Here is a 15,508-nt window from a genome sequence, read left to right on the forward strand (position 1 = left end):
AGAGGAGGAGGGTGGCGGACCCTGTCCGTGGAGGTCAGCTTCTCAGCACAGCGCAGGGGGACATGGGAGCCAAAGGGAAGGAAGCTCAGTCCCACGCGGAAGGGTTGGACCCTCCGCCCGCTCGTCCTGCGCAGCCCAGCCCCGTGGAGCCCGCGCCCAGTGGGGCCATCTGTCAGCCTCAGCCCCGCCGGGTCCTGCCTCCTGCTCCTCCTGGGTGAGGGGACGGAAGCCCTGCCGACAATGAGGGAGCAGGTCCTCCTGCGCAGGGGGCTCTGGGAGAATCTGGCCTTTAGTGCCGGAGGAGTGCGGCCTCCCTCCGGCCCCTGGCCTTTCAGTGAAAACTCGGAAACCCAGGTATTTCATGTTAGAAATTAATATTCATTAAAAATCTAATAATACAGACTGAGGGTTGCATTCAAGGGGAAATTAAGGGAATAAATAATCCATGGGCCTTTAAATGTGTTGTCCTCAAGCAGAACATCTCCAGCTTGATTTCCACCTTCCTACTGAATCATTTAAATTAAGATTGCTCAGTTGTTAGTATTCTAAATATTCTTAATTTTAACAATTCTAGCAACCTTTTTATTCATATTAAATTTTTATGCAAAACCCACGATCTTCCTGTTTTGCTGAAATTCAGCAAACTCTGGGAAGATCATATTTTTGAGCAACTTTGGGATGATTCAGCAAAGTTCTGACATAAGTCACAGCGGCTTTCCCAACTGGAGGGTCCACGGGGACTCCACGTGGGCCCAGCCGGGGTCTCTGAGGATGTCTGCCCTTGGAGCACCCGGAGCTTACTGAAGTGCCAGGAGGACTGTTTGGGGCTGAGTCCTGGCTCCTAGTCAGGCCAGAGCAGCCCCCTGGGGTCCTGTCCACAAACAGCAGGTGCAGCTCGCCACCCAGGCAGAGGCTCTTGGGGCAGCCCTGGGCAGCAGCAGGTGTGATGTCCACTCTCCTCTTTCTGTAGCTCAGACCTGAAGTTACAGCCACAGAGCAGAGCAAACCCACCCTCCTTCCTCCTGGGGCTGAGCTGCAGGTGACACACAGCAGGTGTGGGCGGCCCTGGGCGGCTCTGCCACACTCAGGTGCACTTACTGCAAAGCCGCTCCCCTGGTGAGTTGTGCAGTGTGAACCGTGGACGGAGCGTGCTCCCCACCCCACATCAGCCCTGAGTTCCCCAGGGGACAGAGGACAGGTTCTGACTGCTGGTGCAGGAGCAGGTGCAGCCCCCTCCCACAGGCAGAGAGCAGGCTGAAGGGAGAGCAGGGGACACTGCAGCCTCCCTGCCAGCTGGCCCCACGGCCCAGGCCTGCCCCCGCGCCAAGTCCTTGGGCTCTGACCCCCTTGGGCAGCTCATGGGGGGCCTCACCTGGGGGCCTCAGAGGCCTTGACTGTGGGAGGTGCCTGAACCCCTCCTGGCTGTGGCCTGAGATGCAGGGCGGGGTGTCTGAGACTCGGGCAGGCCTTTCTCTGTGACCCTTGGTCCCACTCACTCCTCTTCAATCCAGGCCGGTCTCCAGGGTTTACCTGGACGTGGGCTCTGAGGTTCCTTCATGGAGAAAGGGGGTCATTCTCCAGGTCCTAGAAGAAGAGCTCGGTCTCCTCCCTCAGCTCAGTGCCCCCACCGGCCGTGTTCCAGGCCCAGGCAGCCTTGCGCTCCCTCCACAGGCTGAACGGCAGAGTCAATGTCATCTGAAGGGCTTGATGTGGGAGCAGGGGCAGCTCATTATGCTGCTGATGTGGGGGGACAAATCCTCTCCCCTCTCCCTGCTGAGTTCTTGGTGAGACACCTGCCGTGAGAGACAGATTAACAAGAGAGAAACACACAGATGTTTATTAACATGTCTCCCTCAAGTACACACGGGAGACACCAGGAAGATGAGAATCTCAGACTAAATACCATCCTCTAGGAGAGGGGAGGGGGCGTGGGCTCAGGCAGAGGAATGATCTTGAGGACAGATGGCCGGGCCCTGGGAGGAACAGGTGGGAGGGGTGTTTGTGATGAGTCTTGACTGGGTGTGGGGTCCACTTCCAGTCTCCTCCCCTGGGACAGGCACGGACCTTCCTGGCTGAGGAAACTTCCAGGGGGACGGCTGACAATGAGCTCCCTCAGGAGGGTCTGTCTGCAGGCAGAAGAGGGAGCTCAGAGAAAGCCTCTCCCGCGTTTGCTGCATGTCAAGTGCCTTCAGCTCCAGGTGATGAACGTGCCCAGGCGACCTATTTGGGGGTCTGTGCTGCTGTCCTCACTGATGGATGAGACTTGGTCTGAAATGGGCTCCCCGGTAGGAGAAGGGTCCTGGACAGACCTGGAGATCTGCCTTTGCGACTATCTCCACGACCAGGGGCCTGGAAGGAGAACGCAGGTGGAACGTTCAGGGGAGCCGGTGTGGCTGTATTTGGCATTTCGCTGTGGTGAGCGGGACACTTGCCCGAGGATGGTCATGGGGAACAGATCACACCTGCCAGCAGGCTGCGGGCGGGTGCCCGGTCCTGTGGGAGCGCTGGGCATGGGCTCCGGAACCTTCCCACAGCTCTGGTGGGATGGGGGTCCTGCAGGATCTTGCCCTGGTCCTGAGGGCGGGGACCACGGGGCACAGGCAGTGGGGATCCGACTTTCCCACTCTGGGCGCCCCGGGCGGGTGCTCGCCTCCCCTCTCCCTCCTCTGGCGTCTGGACACTGGTTTCTGTGCCAGGTTCCTGGGTGACCTTCTCTTCCCCTCGGGGTTACAGGAACTCCTCTCAAGCGTGTGCGACAGTCTCCTTGTTGGCACCTCTGGGTTAATAATCCCAAACTCGGCTCCCTGTCAGGCCTGGTCATTTATAACAGAGGGGACGCACGGGCTCCTTCACCAGCGGACCCTGTTGTGCTGTGACTCTGAAGCCTTCTGCAGTCAGGGACCGTCCTTCCCACTGAGAGCAGTGCCTGTGACAGGCTGTTTAACGCTCCAGGCTAATAGGACAGTGTGAGGACAATCACTGTGCTTGTGGCTGCTCTGCCACCTATCAATTCCGCCGTGAGACGCTGGCGCCACCAGACGCTCAGCACACAGGGGTGTGAACCGTGTGCACATGTGTGATGGAAGTTTTCAAAATTCTATGGAATTTGCTTGAGGTTGGATGACAACCAGGACATCCCTTTTGTCAAATTATGAAACTGAAACAACTTAGTGACAAGTTGGACGTCCTTTATTCAAGGGCAGACTCTCCATGGGTTGGGGAGTACAGAGCCTCATCACAGCAGAGCAGCCTCGTGGGGGATTTGGGGCGAAAGCAGGTTTTATAGAGCGTCAAAAGGGGCACCGTGGGAGCAGGGCCTGGGTGGCTGGGGTGCGTGTCTGACCTGGTTTAGAAAGGTCAAGGAAAAGGAAGTGAGCAGAGAGCCCAGGGCTGGCCTGGCGCCCGGGGATGGGCTGACTGATATACTGCATTTCTGATCAAGTGGAGCTTTGACAGAACAGGAAAGTTGGGTTTGCTGACGTGGCACACCAGGTGGGAGCCTAGAAATTGGGCCTAGAAATTGATTTCAATGCTTTCAAGGACAGGACGGAGAAATGAACCGTGGCCACTGAGATGTGAAGTTATTTGGACAACAATTTTGCCTTGTCCTTAAGTGCTATTATTGATTCCAAAGGATACTACCTCCTCATAACAACCTGGGTGATAAATGACTCTTTCTGGGGGCACTCTGGAGTGCCAGTGACGCAGACCCTCCCCGCTCTGTCCCAAGAGGGCAAGACCGAGAGGTTGTCCAGACTGGAGGCCACACATTATCTCTTGAGCTCCCCACCCCAAGTCACCTCCTGGACACGCGTCCGAGGTTGTCTGTCAGAGCCTCACATCCTGTCATCTGTCAGATCTGCACGTCTCACTCCATACCCTGGATCAGCGCAGCCCACACTGACTGTCAGATCTGCACGTCTCACTCCATACCCTGGATCAGCGCAGCCCACACTGACTGTCAGATCTGCACGTCTCACTCCATACCCTGGATCAGCGCAGCCCACACTGACTGTCAGATCTGCACGTCTCACTCCATACCCTGGATCAGCGCAGCCCTTTTTGACTGTCAGATCTGCATGTCTCACTCCATATCCTGGATCAGCGCAGCCCACACTGACTGTCAGATCTGCACGTCTCACTTTGTCTCCTGGATCCGCATGTGTCTCGTCACCCCCTGGATCCGCACGTGTCTCACATCTCCTGGATCTGCACGTGTCTCGTGACCCCCTGGATCCGCACGTGTCTCGTCACCCCCTGGATCCGCACGTGTCTCACATCTCCTGGATCCACACATGTCATGTCACCCCCTGGATCCGCATGTGTCTCGTCACCCCCTGGATCCGCACGTGTCATGTCACCTCCTGGATCCGCACGTCCCAGGTCCTACTGCAGTGGGTGGTCTTCGTCTACAGCCCACAGGTGGCACCTCGTCCTGTGATCCAGCAGGTGCTGTGTCTCCATCAGAGAACAACAGGCAGGGACTGGGAAGAGAGGACCCACACTCAGAACCTGGCTGGACCACCCATGCTCAGAGAGGTGGAGTCCAGAGACATTTTAAGACCCTTGGGGCCACTGGCAAACCCATTTTTGCAGGGAAACCCTTTTCCCTGTAAAATGTAAGCTCCCTGCGACCTCCTGCTCAGACCTGCTTAAGATACTCTACTGTGACACGATGTTGGACACTCACTCCCTTATGGGACAGGACACAGGCCAGGTCGCTGGCTCCGGGTCTTACCTGGAGTGGACATGGTAATGCCCCGACACCCACAAAGCCATCCTGCTGTGTGGGTCACAGAGGCGGGGGGGATGAATGAGCTGAGGCAATCAAGCCACTAATCAACCGCGACATGTATAACGGTCAACAGGAAACTAGTTATGTATCACGCACACAAAGTCCAAAATATGAGCCTCTGCTTGAAGGTGGGTCCCCTCCAAGGGAATTCTCAGGACTCACTTCCTTCATGTGGTTCCACCATTCCAGTGTTTGGTCTCCAAGTTCTGTGGTCATCTGTGTCAAGCTGGTGGAAGGTCAAGAGCACCAAGGTTCATGGGAGGTTTTAAGGGTCACCCCAGCAGGACAAGCATCTTTCCTGCCTACCTTCCCGGACCTCGCTCTTGTCACACGGCCTCACATAACAGCTGGGACCTGGGGCGTGTGGTCTGGCTGTGGTCCAGGAAGGCCAGGATGCAGGCTTGGCCACAGCAGCCAGTCCCTGCCCCCGAGTGTCCGTGAGAATGGACGTGGGTCAGGTGCAGCTGCAGGGTGAGCTCTCGTTCCATCCGGACGAGGTGGGGCTCTATTAAATGCATCCTCAGGTACTGTTCCTCATGTCCACACAGGCTTAGGGACACCTGCTCATCCCAGCACCATCACTCTGGCATTACTCTTGCATCCAAGGCCCAGGAGACCTGAGTCAGAGCAACTTTACAGCCAAGCCGGCCTCCCCTGGGAACTGGGTTGGCTGTCACTGCTACAGCAAGTGTGGGGTTGGGCCTGGAGGCTCAGACATCTTTGGACCACCATGCAGGCAGAGGCTCAGTTACCTCCCAGCATGCTGTGGAGGCCACACTGGGCTGGTGCGGAGGGTCCCCAGCCCAGAGACCAACAGTGAATGGATTGGGCCAAGTTAAGCCTCTCTGGGCCCACCCTGCCATGTGCACTGCCAGTACTTTTCCTGTCATGTGCATCTCCAGTGGCCTCTGCCTGGTGCATCCTCTCCTTCCCAAATGCCCCAACAGGCAGGGCTCTACTCGCCCAGGGCCAGCCTTGCTCCCCAGCCACGTCCAGGATTCCAGGACTTCCAGATTCTCCCTCCAAAGCTTCCCCAACTGACCCTGTCTCTGGAGCCCTGCTCATTCCTGCATCTGTGATGCAGACCTGCGCCTGGCCATTGGTACAAGTTACTGAGTGACCCCTCCTCAGGGAACAAGGGTCCCTTTTACAGAGGCCCCTGCCATCATCGCGCTCCACCCAGGGACGGCGCAGTGCTGGCCCCGGGGACTTGGTGGGGGGCAGGCCGCACACTGAAGCCTGGGCACCTCTGACTTCCCCACCTGTAACTGAGAACAGTCAGCGCAGGAGCTGCCCCGTGAAGGAGCCGCGAGGGTTACAGGAGTCAGTGCGCGTAAGGCTCACAGACCTGTCCTGGCACCTTGTAAGCGATCACTTAACCTTAGTCTTGTCACGATGATGTCGTCCTGGGAGTGGGTGCTCCATCCTTGTGATCAGAACAGAATGGCCATGGCCTGTGGAAAGAGGTGGGCTGGGCTGGTGTCCTGGGATGGTCCCCTTTGTCCCGGTGCCCTGCACCCCTTGTGCCCTGGAGGGAGTTTTCTACCAAGATGTTGCTTCCCATGCAGAACTCACACCCACCCCTGGGTTCTCAGCCTGTTATCATCCACATGAGCCCCATCACTGCACTGGCCCCCAGGCTCAGAGCTGGGCTTCACCCTGATCCCTGAGCGCTGGATATTGAAGCTATGGCTCTTCTAGCTGAGACAGGGCAGCACTTCTGCATCTCGACCACTGAGGCTGTGTTCCTGCCCCAGCCATCCCCACACAGTCAGCTCCTTCCTTCTGCTTCACTATGACTGAGCATCAGAACTCAGTGTCTGAGGGCAAGAGAAAGGATCAACAGTGTAGACGAGCAGGATGTTCTGCCCGTGCTCGCCTCCCTCAGCCCAGGTTCCCCAGGCTGGAGGACGGAGCGGGAGCATCCGAGGGATGGCACAGAGCTGAGATCCAGGTGTGCTGAGATGTAGCTGGGGCCCCACATCCTCTCCACCCTGGGATTAGCTGAACAGGGAAATGGGGCCTGAAGGTGTGTTCATGGGAACCAGGCAAAGGAACCCGTGCTTCACTCCCCAGACGGAGCCCCGACAGAAGAGGACTCCAGTGAAGAAGCACCTCATCCTGTGTCTGGGCTGACGGGGCTCCAGTATCACCTTTCTTGGGCTGCTCGGGACAGAGGGTGAGGGGCAGGACTCTGACCCTGAGAGAATCACTCCCAAGCCCCTCGGGGACACATGAGAAAAATGAGGCTGGTGGGAGATGTGGTTCCCTAAAACCACTCTGGCAGAGGTGGAACCCAGACCAGAACCCAGGGCACTGGCTCTCTGAGAGGGCACAGTGGGATGCATCCCAAGGGACAGAGCACAGGGGACTGTAGTCAGGATGAGAAGTGATTTATGTGCCACCGCATCTGAGAAGTAGAAGCTTGGCTGGTCCGCAAGCTCTGTATTCATTTCTCTGTCTCTGTCTCTCTCGTTCTCACCCTGTAAGAGCAGCTTGTCTCCTCACAGTCACAAAACCAACTCAGGATGGAGCTCTGTGGGGCACACTTCCTCCTGTGCCCATCCCTGAACCAGGCACCCTGAGGCCACCCTGGGCCAGCTCACAGTCTAGAGGAAAGCGTGGTGGGAGAGCTGTCCCAGGATTTGGGGCTTTAGGAGCATTGCCAGGTTGACCACCTGTCCTCAAAGGGACGCCCAGCGTTCAGCAGCTCGTGGAGTCAGTCCTGAGCCGAGCTCAGCTTTAGGTTCTGTGATGAGCTCAAACCATCTTGCTTAACACACAAAAGGTAGAGCGTCCCATGCAAGTTCCCACTGAAATACGCTGGGACTGAATAAACCATGTTTCTTCCTCTGCAGGAGAAGCGACCTTCCTGACACAGAGCAGGGCTGGAGGGAACCGGGTCAGGTGCATTGGTGTCCCCGCTCAGTGGGTGTGAGACTGTCCAGGCTCGGAGAATTTCCCATAGCAAACACAACCACTCTATCAGAGGAACAGTCTGGGAGGACCGGGCCAGGATCTCCAGACACCTTGATGGGCTGAGACTCAATCTGAGAATGATGAATACTCCCTCCATGACAGAGTTGTAAACTTCCCCCGAATCAGGGCCCCCTGTTCATGGCCTCTTGGAATGTCTCCCAGCTTTTACCCTGAAACTGCTTTGATTTGTCACTCTTTTTCCAGCCCCCCAGCAGCGCTTCTCCAGCAAGCACAGGCGCCAAGCTCTACAGCTTTAGGAGCAACATGGCCAGGCTGGGCTTGTGTTCAAAGGGGTAGGTTTGTCCAGTATCCAAATAGGTAACTGATGTCTAGGGCCTGAAGTTGGCTCACATCTAGAGATTGAGTTTGCTTCATGATGGGGTGGGATCACAAAGTGAGGTGCCACTGTGTCATGAGACTCCCAAGGGAAAGCTGGGAGCTATACGGGCCCAGGGATAAGACTCCTCATTCTTGCTAGTCCCTGGGGTGCTTCAGCATTGCTGTGGGTCCTCTGCACCTGCCTACACCTCTAAGGATAAATAGAAAAGCTATCTTCAGTTATCCACATTGGGCGTGCCATCTGGTCACATCAGGACCCCACCTGACTCAGGTGTGCCCACACACTGCCAGAGGCAGATGGGTGTGAGCTTCAGGAGCAGCATCGTGTCCTCGTCACTCCCTGCACTGACTCTATTCTCTCCCACGGTGGACCAGCTTCTCCAGGTGGCAGGAAACATGGAGGTTCACAGCCCCTGAGCCTCATGTCATGGAGCCTCGGCCATTGGAGAAAGATACGCCATATTAGTTCCAATTTGGAAGGTCTCAGAGAAGGACTATGATTGGCTCAGCCTTGGTCAGGTGACCACTTTTATGGATAAATGAATGGTGGCCATGAGGGTGGGCTCATGTGTCCACTGTGAGATGCTCATGAATGTGGCAAAGTGCATGACTAGGAACTCCTCACAAAGGACCACACCACAGTCACCTTTGTATCCTCTGTGCCCGGCACAGGGAGGGCCCAGTACATGTTTACTGAATGAATGATGAGGAGAAGCACGTGGTGACAGAGAAAGGGCTTCTAACCCAGCTGGGCAGAGGCTCCACTCAGTAGATGATGCCTGAATTGAGTCTGAAAGATAAGTAGGGGTTAGCCAGGCTGCCTAAGGGATTTGGTGAGGAAGGGGAGAGAAGAGAAGGAGTGTAGAGCCAGAGAAAAATGGAGGGAGTTAAGCTTTGCTGAAAAATGAAGGGATTTTGTGGCAAAGATAGAAAATAAAGCTCACAAGGATGAAGAAGCCACATGTAAAATGCACTGATGAGTGAGGGGTTTCTCTTGTAAGGAGAGAAGAGGGGAGACGTTGACCTGTCAGTGGGCTCTGTCAATGCCAGGGTCTGGGGATGGACCCTAGAGGGGAAATGGAGCACTGGCCTTGTTTCCAAGGGGATAGTGATGGGACTTGGGGACAATCCCCCAGACAAGGTCAGGGCAGCATCCTCACAGCACTGAGCCTAACAGCATGGACGCCTGCCTGCCTGGGCATGAGCCCAGGGTCTGATCTGACACTTATTATGATTAAGACCTTGGGAAACTCACTTGGGCATGGACAAGCAGATGATGGCAATGGGCTGAGGTTGTGCTGAGCATCCCCCACTCCAGCCTCCCTGGATTCCATGGACAAGGCCTTGGGATCAGATGGCTGCTGCTTCTCCATATCCCCCAGGACTTTCTGAAGGTGCCTCCCAGTCAAGCTGGAGCCTCTCCCTGGGAAGGGAAGGTTCCCAGGATGGGATGTGGGCACTCCTGTTTGGGACACCTGAGGGCCTGGCCTGGACAGCGGGAGGGAGTGGACTCTGCAGTTCCCATGCCTGACTGACTGACCTGCAGAAGGCCACATGATGGAGACCTGGCTGTCCTTGCAGAGCCCCAGAGTTCTTTAAACAGGACATGGGCAACTGTGCCATGCTGGGCTGGAGCACCAGGGCACGCAGTCCAGGAGAGCAGCTGACCCCTGGAGAGCAGGTTCCTCACACGGCCATCAGCTGGGGAGTGACCCTTCCTGAATGTGCTCCTGCATTCCCTTCATAAGGTTCGGGTCTACAGGCATGCCTTCGTGGAGACGGTACTGCAAGCTCTAGCATCCCCTATGGAGAGACAAAGGATTCCTCTGGTCACAGCATTCATGTCAACATTTGGTTGACAGTCTCTGCTTAGGAACCTTCACCTTGAAGGAGAGTCTGATGAGGAAGCATATAGAGATCACTGAGCACTCGTCAGGGTCCACGTGTCAGTTGGCTTGTCACCACTGCTTCTCTGATGTCCTCTCACCTTTCTGGAGAAAAGATCAGGTGTTGCTGACTCTCTCTCTGCAATTTATCTCCTCATTTCAAATCAAAGAGTGATGTACTAGGTGGGCAACATTCCAGAAATATCATTGGAAACTGACCTGGGCATTTACCTTCTGATCGTCACCCCAGATGTGGGCCCAGGGCTCTGTGTGTGTCTGTGCCTCCTGGGGCCCTTTCAGGGGCTGCCTCTCCAGGACAGACTTAGGTGTCTGGCTGCACAAATGCTGATCCTCTTTCAGAAAGAAGAAGCAGATGTCTGAGTGCTGGAAACACGTTACTGTATCCCCAGACTGTATCTTTGAGACAATTCTGTCTTTATCTGAGACTCAGTGAACAATTGCTCCTAGAAGTGAAAGGCAAGTTTGAGGCTGTTGTGCAGAAAAATCGCTCATAAATAGAGAGAGAAAGCTTGGTCCTCCCACAGTAGTCAGCACTGACTTCTGTGTGTGCAGACATGGCGAAGGCTCATTTTTGAATGTCTCAGCAGGACGAGTCAGACTAGCTATGCATTCCAAGTCTCCCTCCAGAGGGCACTTGTCCTCGTGGAGTCTGGGTCTGTGTGCACGTTGAGATGGGGCGTCTGGCCGATTACATCTCCAGGGATAGATGCACAGAGTGGCCAGTCTGCCCCATGGTGGGCTTCCCCAGGCGGTATCAGAGAGCACGGAAGGGCAGGGTTGTTTGAAGAACAATGTGTTTGGAGTGACATTGCCAAGGGAGGACAGTTGACACATGGCCATCATGAAATGCATTAAGTGGCTGTCATAGCGACAGATAATAAAAGCCGTGACAGTTAGAGAGAGTGCAGCAGCACAAAAGCTACTTAAAATGTCATCAGGCATTCCTGGTGGGCTCTCCTGGCTGCCGTGGCATACATGTTTTGACAAGCAATTTCCATCTCCCTTCTAGTTGGAACTGGCTTGTCTTTTTGTTTTCAAATTTTAAATGTGTATCATCCGACTAGGTTAGGTGTGGATCTCATGGACCTAAAATTCCAGCTTGTCTGAAACCAACTGTTTCCCTTCCTAACTTGGTCCGTGATCACCTGAACCAGCTCAAGTCACTCTCTCATATTCCCTTCATTCATCTTGAATTATTTAGCTATAAATGGAAGTGGCCTCAAGGCTTGGAAACAAGCCCTGGACCAGCCTTGGGCAGTGACTCTGCCCCCAAAGTCCATTCGTCTTCCTCCTGCTGTAGCAACAGAGCCCACGGTGCACAGCCGGACATCTGCTCTTCCAGAATAAGGACTGCAATTCCCAGCCTCCCTTGCAGCAAGGAGTGGTCACATGACCAAGGGCTGGCCAATGGGATGCGGGAGGAAATGATGCGTACTACTTCTGGCTATGCTGCTAAAGCCCGCGGTCCCTTCCCCTCCAGACGTGGACGGAAGTGGATGGCTAGCACCATCTTGGGTGACGAGGAGGGCGGAGGGTCCCCCTGGGCCCGGTGGGGTCCATAGGGGTGACCCCCTACGGCCACGCCTGGAGTTGGTCACACGGAGCCCCTGGTTGTTTAAGCTGTGACGCGGCTCAGGATGACGTCCGGCGCTCGGGCAGCTCCTCGTCTGTGCACGTCAGGTGCCCCCTGAGCCGGGCATGAGGGACAAGCGGCCCTAGAGGGACAGCTCAGCCCCCGGTCGGCGATGGGTCGGCCGAGCAGCTTCCCTCCGCGGTGGGCGTTCCTCTGGGCTGGGTCACCGATACCGCGGCGGGTGACACGGTGGGAAGTCCGGCCGCCGGAACAGAGGGACAGGAGCCGCGTGGCCGTTCCGCGGGGTGACGTCTCGGACGCCTCCTGCTGTAAGGCAGAGACCTGGGAGCACAGCTTCACAGTCGCTTGTTTCCCGCCCCCAGGGAGGTCAGGGTCGGGCAAGAGAAGGAACCCAAAAGGAGGAGGAGAGACTGGAGGAGGGTCTGTGAGGAGGGGCCTTGCGCCCCACACCCTCCCCCGCGTCAGCTCTGAACCCGAGGGAGAGCGACAGCCGCCCCTGATGAGTTAGGGCTCCAAAAGCAGAGGGGACTTGGGTTTGCTTCCCACCTGGGATTCTGGAAGCAGTGACCCCACAGGGGACCCACACAGCCAGAGTGAGGGCAGGGAGAGAGGAGAAGGCTGGTGGGGCCTCAGGGCAGAGAGGACCCAGGAGAGACCTTTGGGTTCTCACATCCGTATACTGGGGGAGAGTGCGGTGTGCCCCGGGTCCCACAAAGGACAAAGTCCTACAGTGGAGGGAGGGCCAGGCGCCAGGAGAGAGAGCTGTGCTGGGTCAGGGGGCGTGACACCAGGCACACTGAGGGTTACAGGACCAGACCCTGCTGTGCCTGGTCAGCAGATGTCAGCACAGGAGGGGCGGCTGAGGGTCCCACCTGCCCCGTGTGAACCCACAACACACAGGCACCTAACAGGGGAGGGGAAGATCCTCAATTGTCTAGAAAAAGCATCTCCCTCCCTGAATTGGCGCCGTTCACCTGGAATTGAGTCTATTTTGTTCTGCCATTAGGCAGAGTGAGGGCTCTAGAGACAGACTATATTTAGTTATAAAAGAATCCAGTTATTTTACACACTTGAGTTGACGGCCTGGAAATCTGTGCCTCTCCACTTAGGAGCGTGCAGTGGGGGACATGGTTTCCTGCAGCGTAACAAATGTCCAGCTTGCTTCAGGGCCCAGGAGGAACAAAGACCTTTTTTTCTTCACCGGAAAGTAGGGCTTCCCCAGGGCTGAGGAGGCTGGTCTGGGTCTGACAGCATCTTGAGTCTGGAGGGTGGGTTCAGGGGGCATTCAGTGACTTCAAGTTGGCAAAGGGGCTCCTCACCCAAGGTCTGGGAGTCGCTGAGCTGGGAGGAGATGGGAGAAGCAGAGGACAGATTGGGGAATGAGGAGGAAGAGAGAAAGGAGGAAGAGAGGCAGAGCCGGGCTGGGGAAAGGGTGCTGGGCCGGGAACTGCAGGGGAGGCGCTGGCCCTCTCCTCAGCGGCGGGACTGGGCAGCAGCGGCGCCCAAGGTCTGGGGAGGGGAGGGCGGCAACGGATGGGAGGAGGAAACCCAGCAGGGCTCCTTCCCCAGACTCAAAGGTTTTCTGATTCACTGTTCCTTCCTTCACTCCAGAGATTGAATCAGTCACGTCCCACGTTCCTGACACTGCTGGTCACTGGGGGTCAAGGCTGACGTGCTCCCTGCCCTCTTAGGAAACAGACAACACACGATAAAATGAGTAGCAGAGCAGGACGACTGTAGACAGTGATGTTTGCTACAACAGAAGTAACTCAGCGATGAGAGGAGATTAACAGGGAGGCCACTTCCACAGAGTTGGAGGCGTTCTCTGCAAAGTGACTTTTCTGCTGAGAATGGAAGGAGAGAAGGAGCCAGCCATACATATGTCTCAGGAAGAACATTCTAGGCAGAGGGAAGAGCAAATGCAAAGTTCCACAAGATGGGACAAAGTTTGGAGCATTTGACAAACTGAAGGATCTGAGTGCAGCTGGAGTGAAGGGTGTGAGTGATGGCACGTCCCCACAAGGTGCACTTGGAGAGGGCGGTGGGGCCAGGTCAGGTTCAGCTTCACAGGTCATGGTGAAGAGTTTGGACCCCTCCTCAAGGCGGGGGAAGGCAATTGAGAAGTTGGCCTCCGTCAGACCCAGACCCCACGGTCTTCTCCAGAAGCTGTCTTCTACCATCTTCTGGTGCATCCCCCATCCTCCTGCCTCAGTGGTCTTTCTCTGGAGAATGGCCTTCCTCTCTGGGACCGGCTGCCCTCTCAAGGTGCCCATCCACTGTGTTGGGGCACTTCCAGGTCTCTGCGTGACCTGGGGGCTTGCAGGAAGTTGACAAGGTCCTCTGGATACCAGTGGAGCCTGGTGGAGAAATGCAGACCAGATGGCAGCTCAGAAGGGAGACCTGGGCTTGGTGGGCCTGGCAGGGGCCTGGGAGGAGCTGCAGTGCACCCCGGTGCCTGTCCTCACCAGTGTTCCCACTGACTGGGTTTGTACCCAGAATGCAGAGTCCATGCCTGAGCACGGGTGATCTGGAACCACGTGACTGGAACAAAGGATGTCACTTCACTGAACTTCAGTATTCCTGCTTCCAAAATGGAGGAAGTCACGTGAAGACTGGGAAGATGATAGGGTGTGGCAGAGCCTGCTAGTCGCCCCCAATAACCATTCTCCACATCCTCCATGGTCATAAAGTATTTATCTGGATACATTGCCATCTAGAATCCAAACCACATTTTCCAGTATCCTCTCCAGCTGTGTGCCATGTGACCAACTGCTGACCAATAGGCTCTGAGGAAAAGTAATACACCTTTAAAGAGAAGGGTCCTGTTTGGTTGCTGCTTAGGTTGTAGAATGCTGTAAAGAACGTCATCCACACCCTAGTGACAAGAAAAGACCAGAGGATCTACAAAATCATAACTTTCCTTGAGCACATTAGAGGGGTGAGGTTGCAGGAAACCAACTAACCTGAAATCTAAGGGAGACAGGAGCCTTCAGGGAGAGATGGAGATGGAATGCTGGCTTATCTGGGTCAGAGTGAGAGCAACCCAGGGCTTCCATAAATGTGGGCAAGAGCATTTCTTCTAAATCAAGGCGTCGTAAGACAAGAGGCATACACATTTCCAGATATAAGTACTATTATCTCAACTTTTTTTTTTAAAAGATTGGCTTCTGAGCTAACAACTGTTGCTAATCTTCTTTTTTTTTTTCTGCTTTTTCCCCCCAAATACCCCCAGTACATACATAGTGGTATATTTTAGCTGTGGCTCCTTCTAGTTGTGGCATGTGGGATGCCACCTCAGCATGGCCTGATGAGTGGTGCCATGTCTGTGCCCAGGATCGGAACTGGTGAAACCCTGGGCCACTGAAGCAGAGCACGCAACCCTAACCACTTGGCCACGGGGCCGGCCCCTATCTCAACTTCTATTGTCCATTCCCACGTCCAACTTTCAACCAAAAAGTACAAGACACAAGAAAATACAAGGGAAAAAATTCAAGAGACAAGACAAACAACACAATGAGACTCAGATATGACAACAGACAACAAACAGAACTACCAGCCACTGAAATTAAAACAACTCTGACTAGGGGCTGGCCTGGTGGCGCAGTGATTAAGTTCACACGTTCTGCTTCATCAGCCTGGGGTTTGCCAGTTGGGATCCCAGGTGTGGACATGGCACCACTTGGCAAGCCATGCTGTGGTAGGCGTCCCACATATAACGTAGAGGAAGATGGGCACGAATGTTAGCTCAGGGCCAGTGTTCCTCAGCAAAAAGAGGAGGATTGGCAGCAGATGTTAGCTCAGGGCTAATCTTCCTCAAAAAAAAAAAAAAACTCTAATATGCTAAAGCCTCTAATGGAAAATCTGGAGAATATGCATGAACAAATAACAAATTTC

The sequence above is a fragment of the Equus caballus genome, chromosome 8 (genome assembly GCF_041296265.1).
Source record: "Equus caballus isolate H_3958 breed thoroughbred chromosome 8, TB-T2T, whole genome shotgun sequence".
NCBI classification, from domain to species: domain Eukaryota; kingdom Metazoa; phylum Chordata; class Mammalia; order Perissodactyla; family Equidae; genus Equus; species Equus caballus.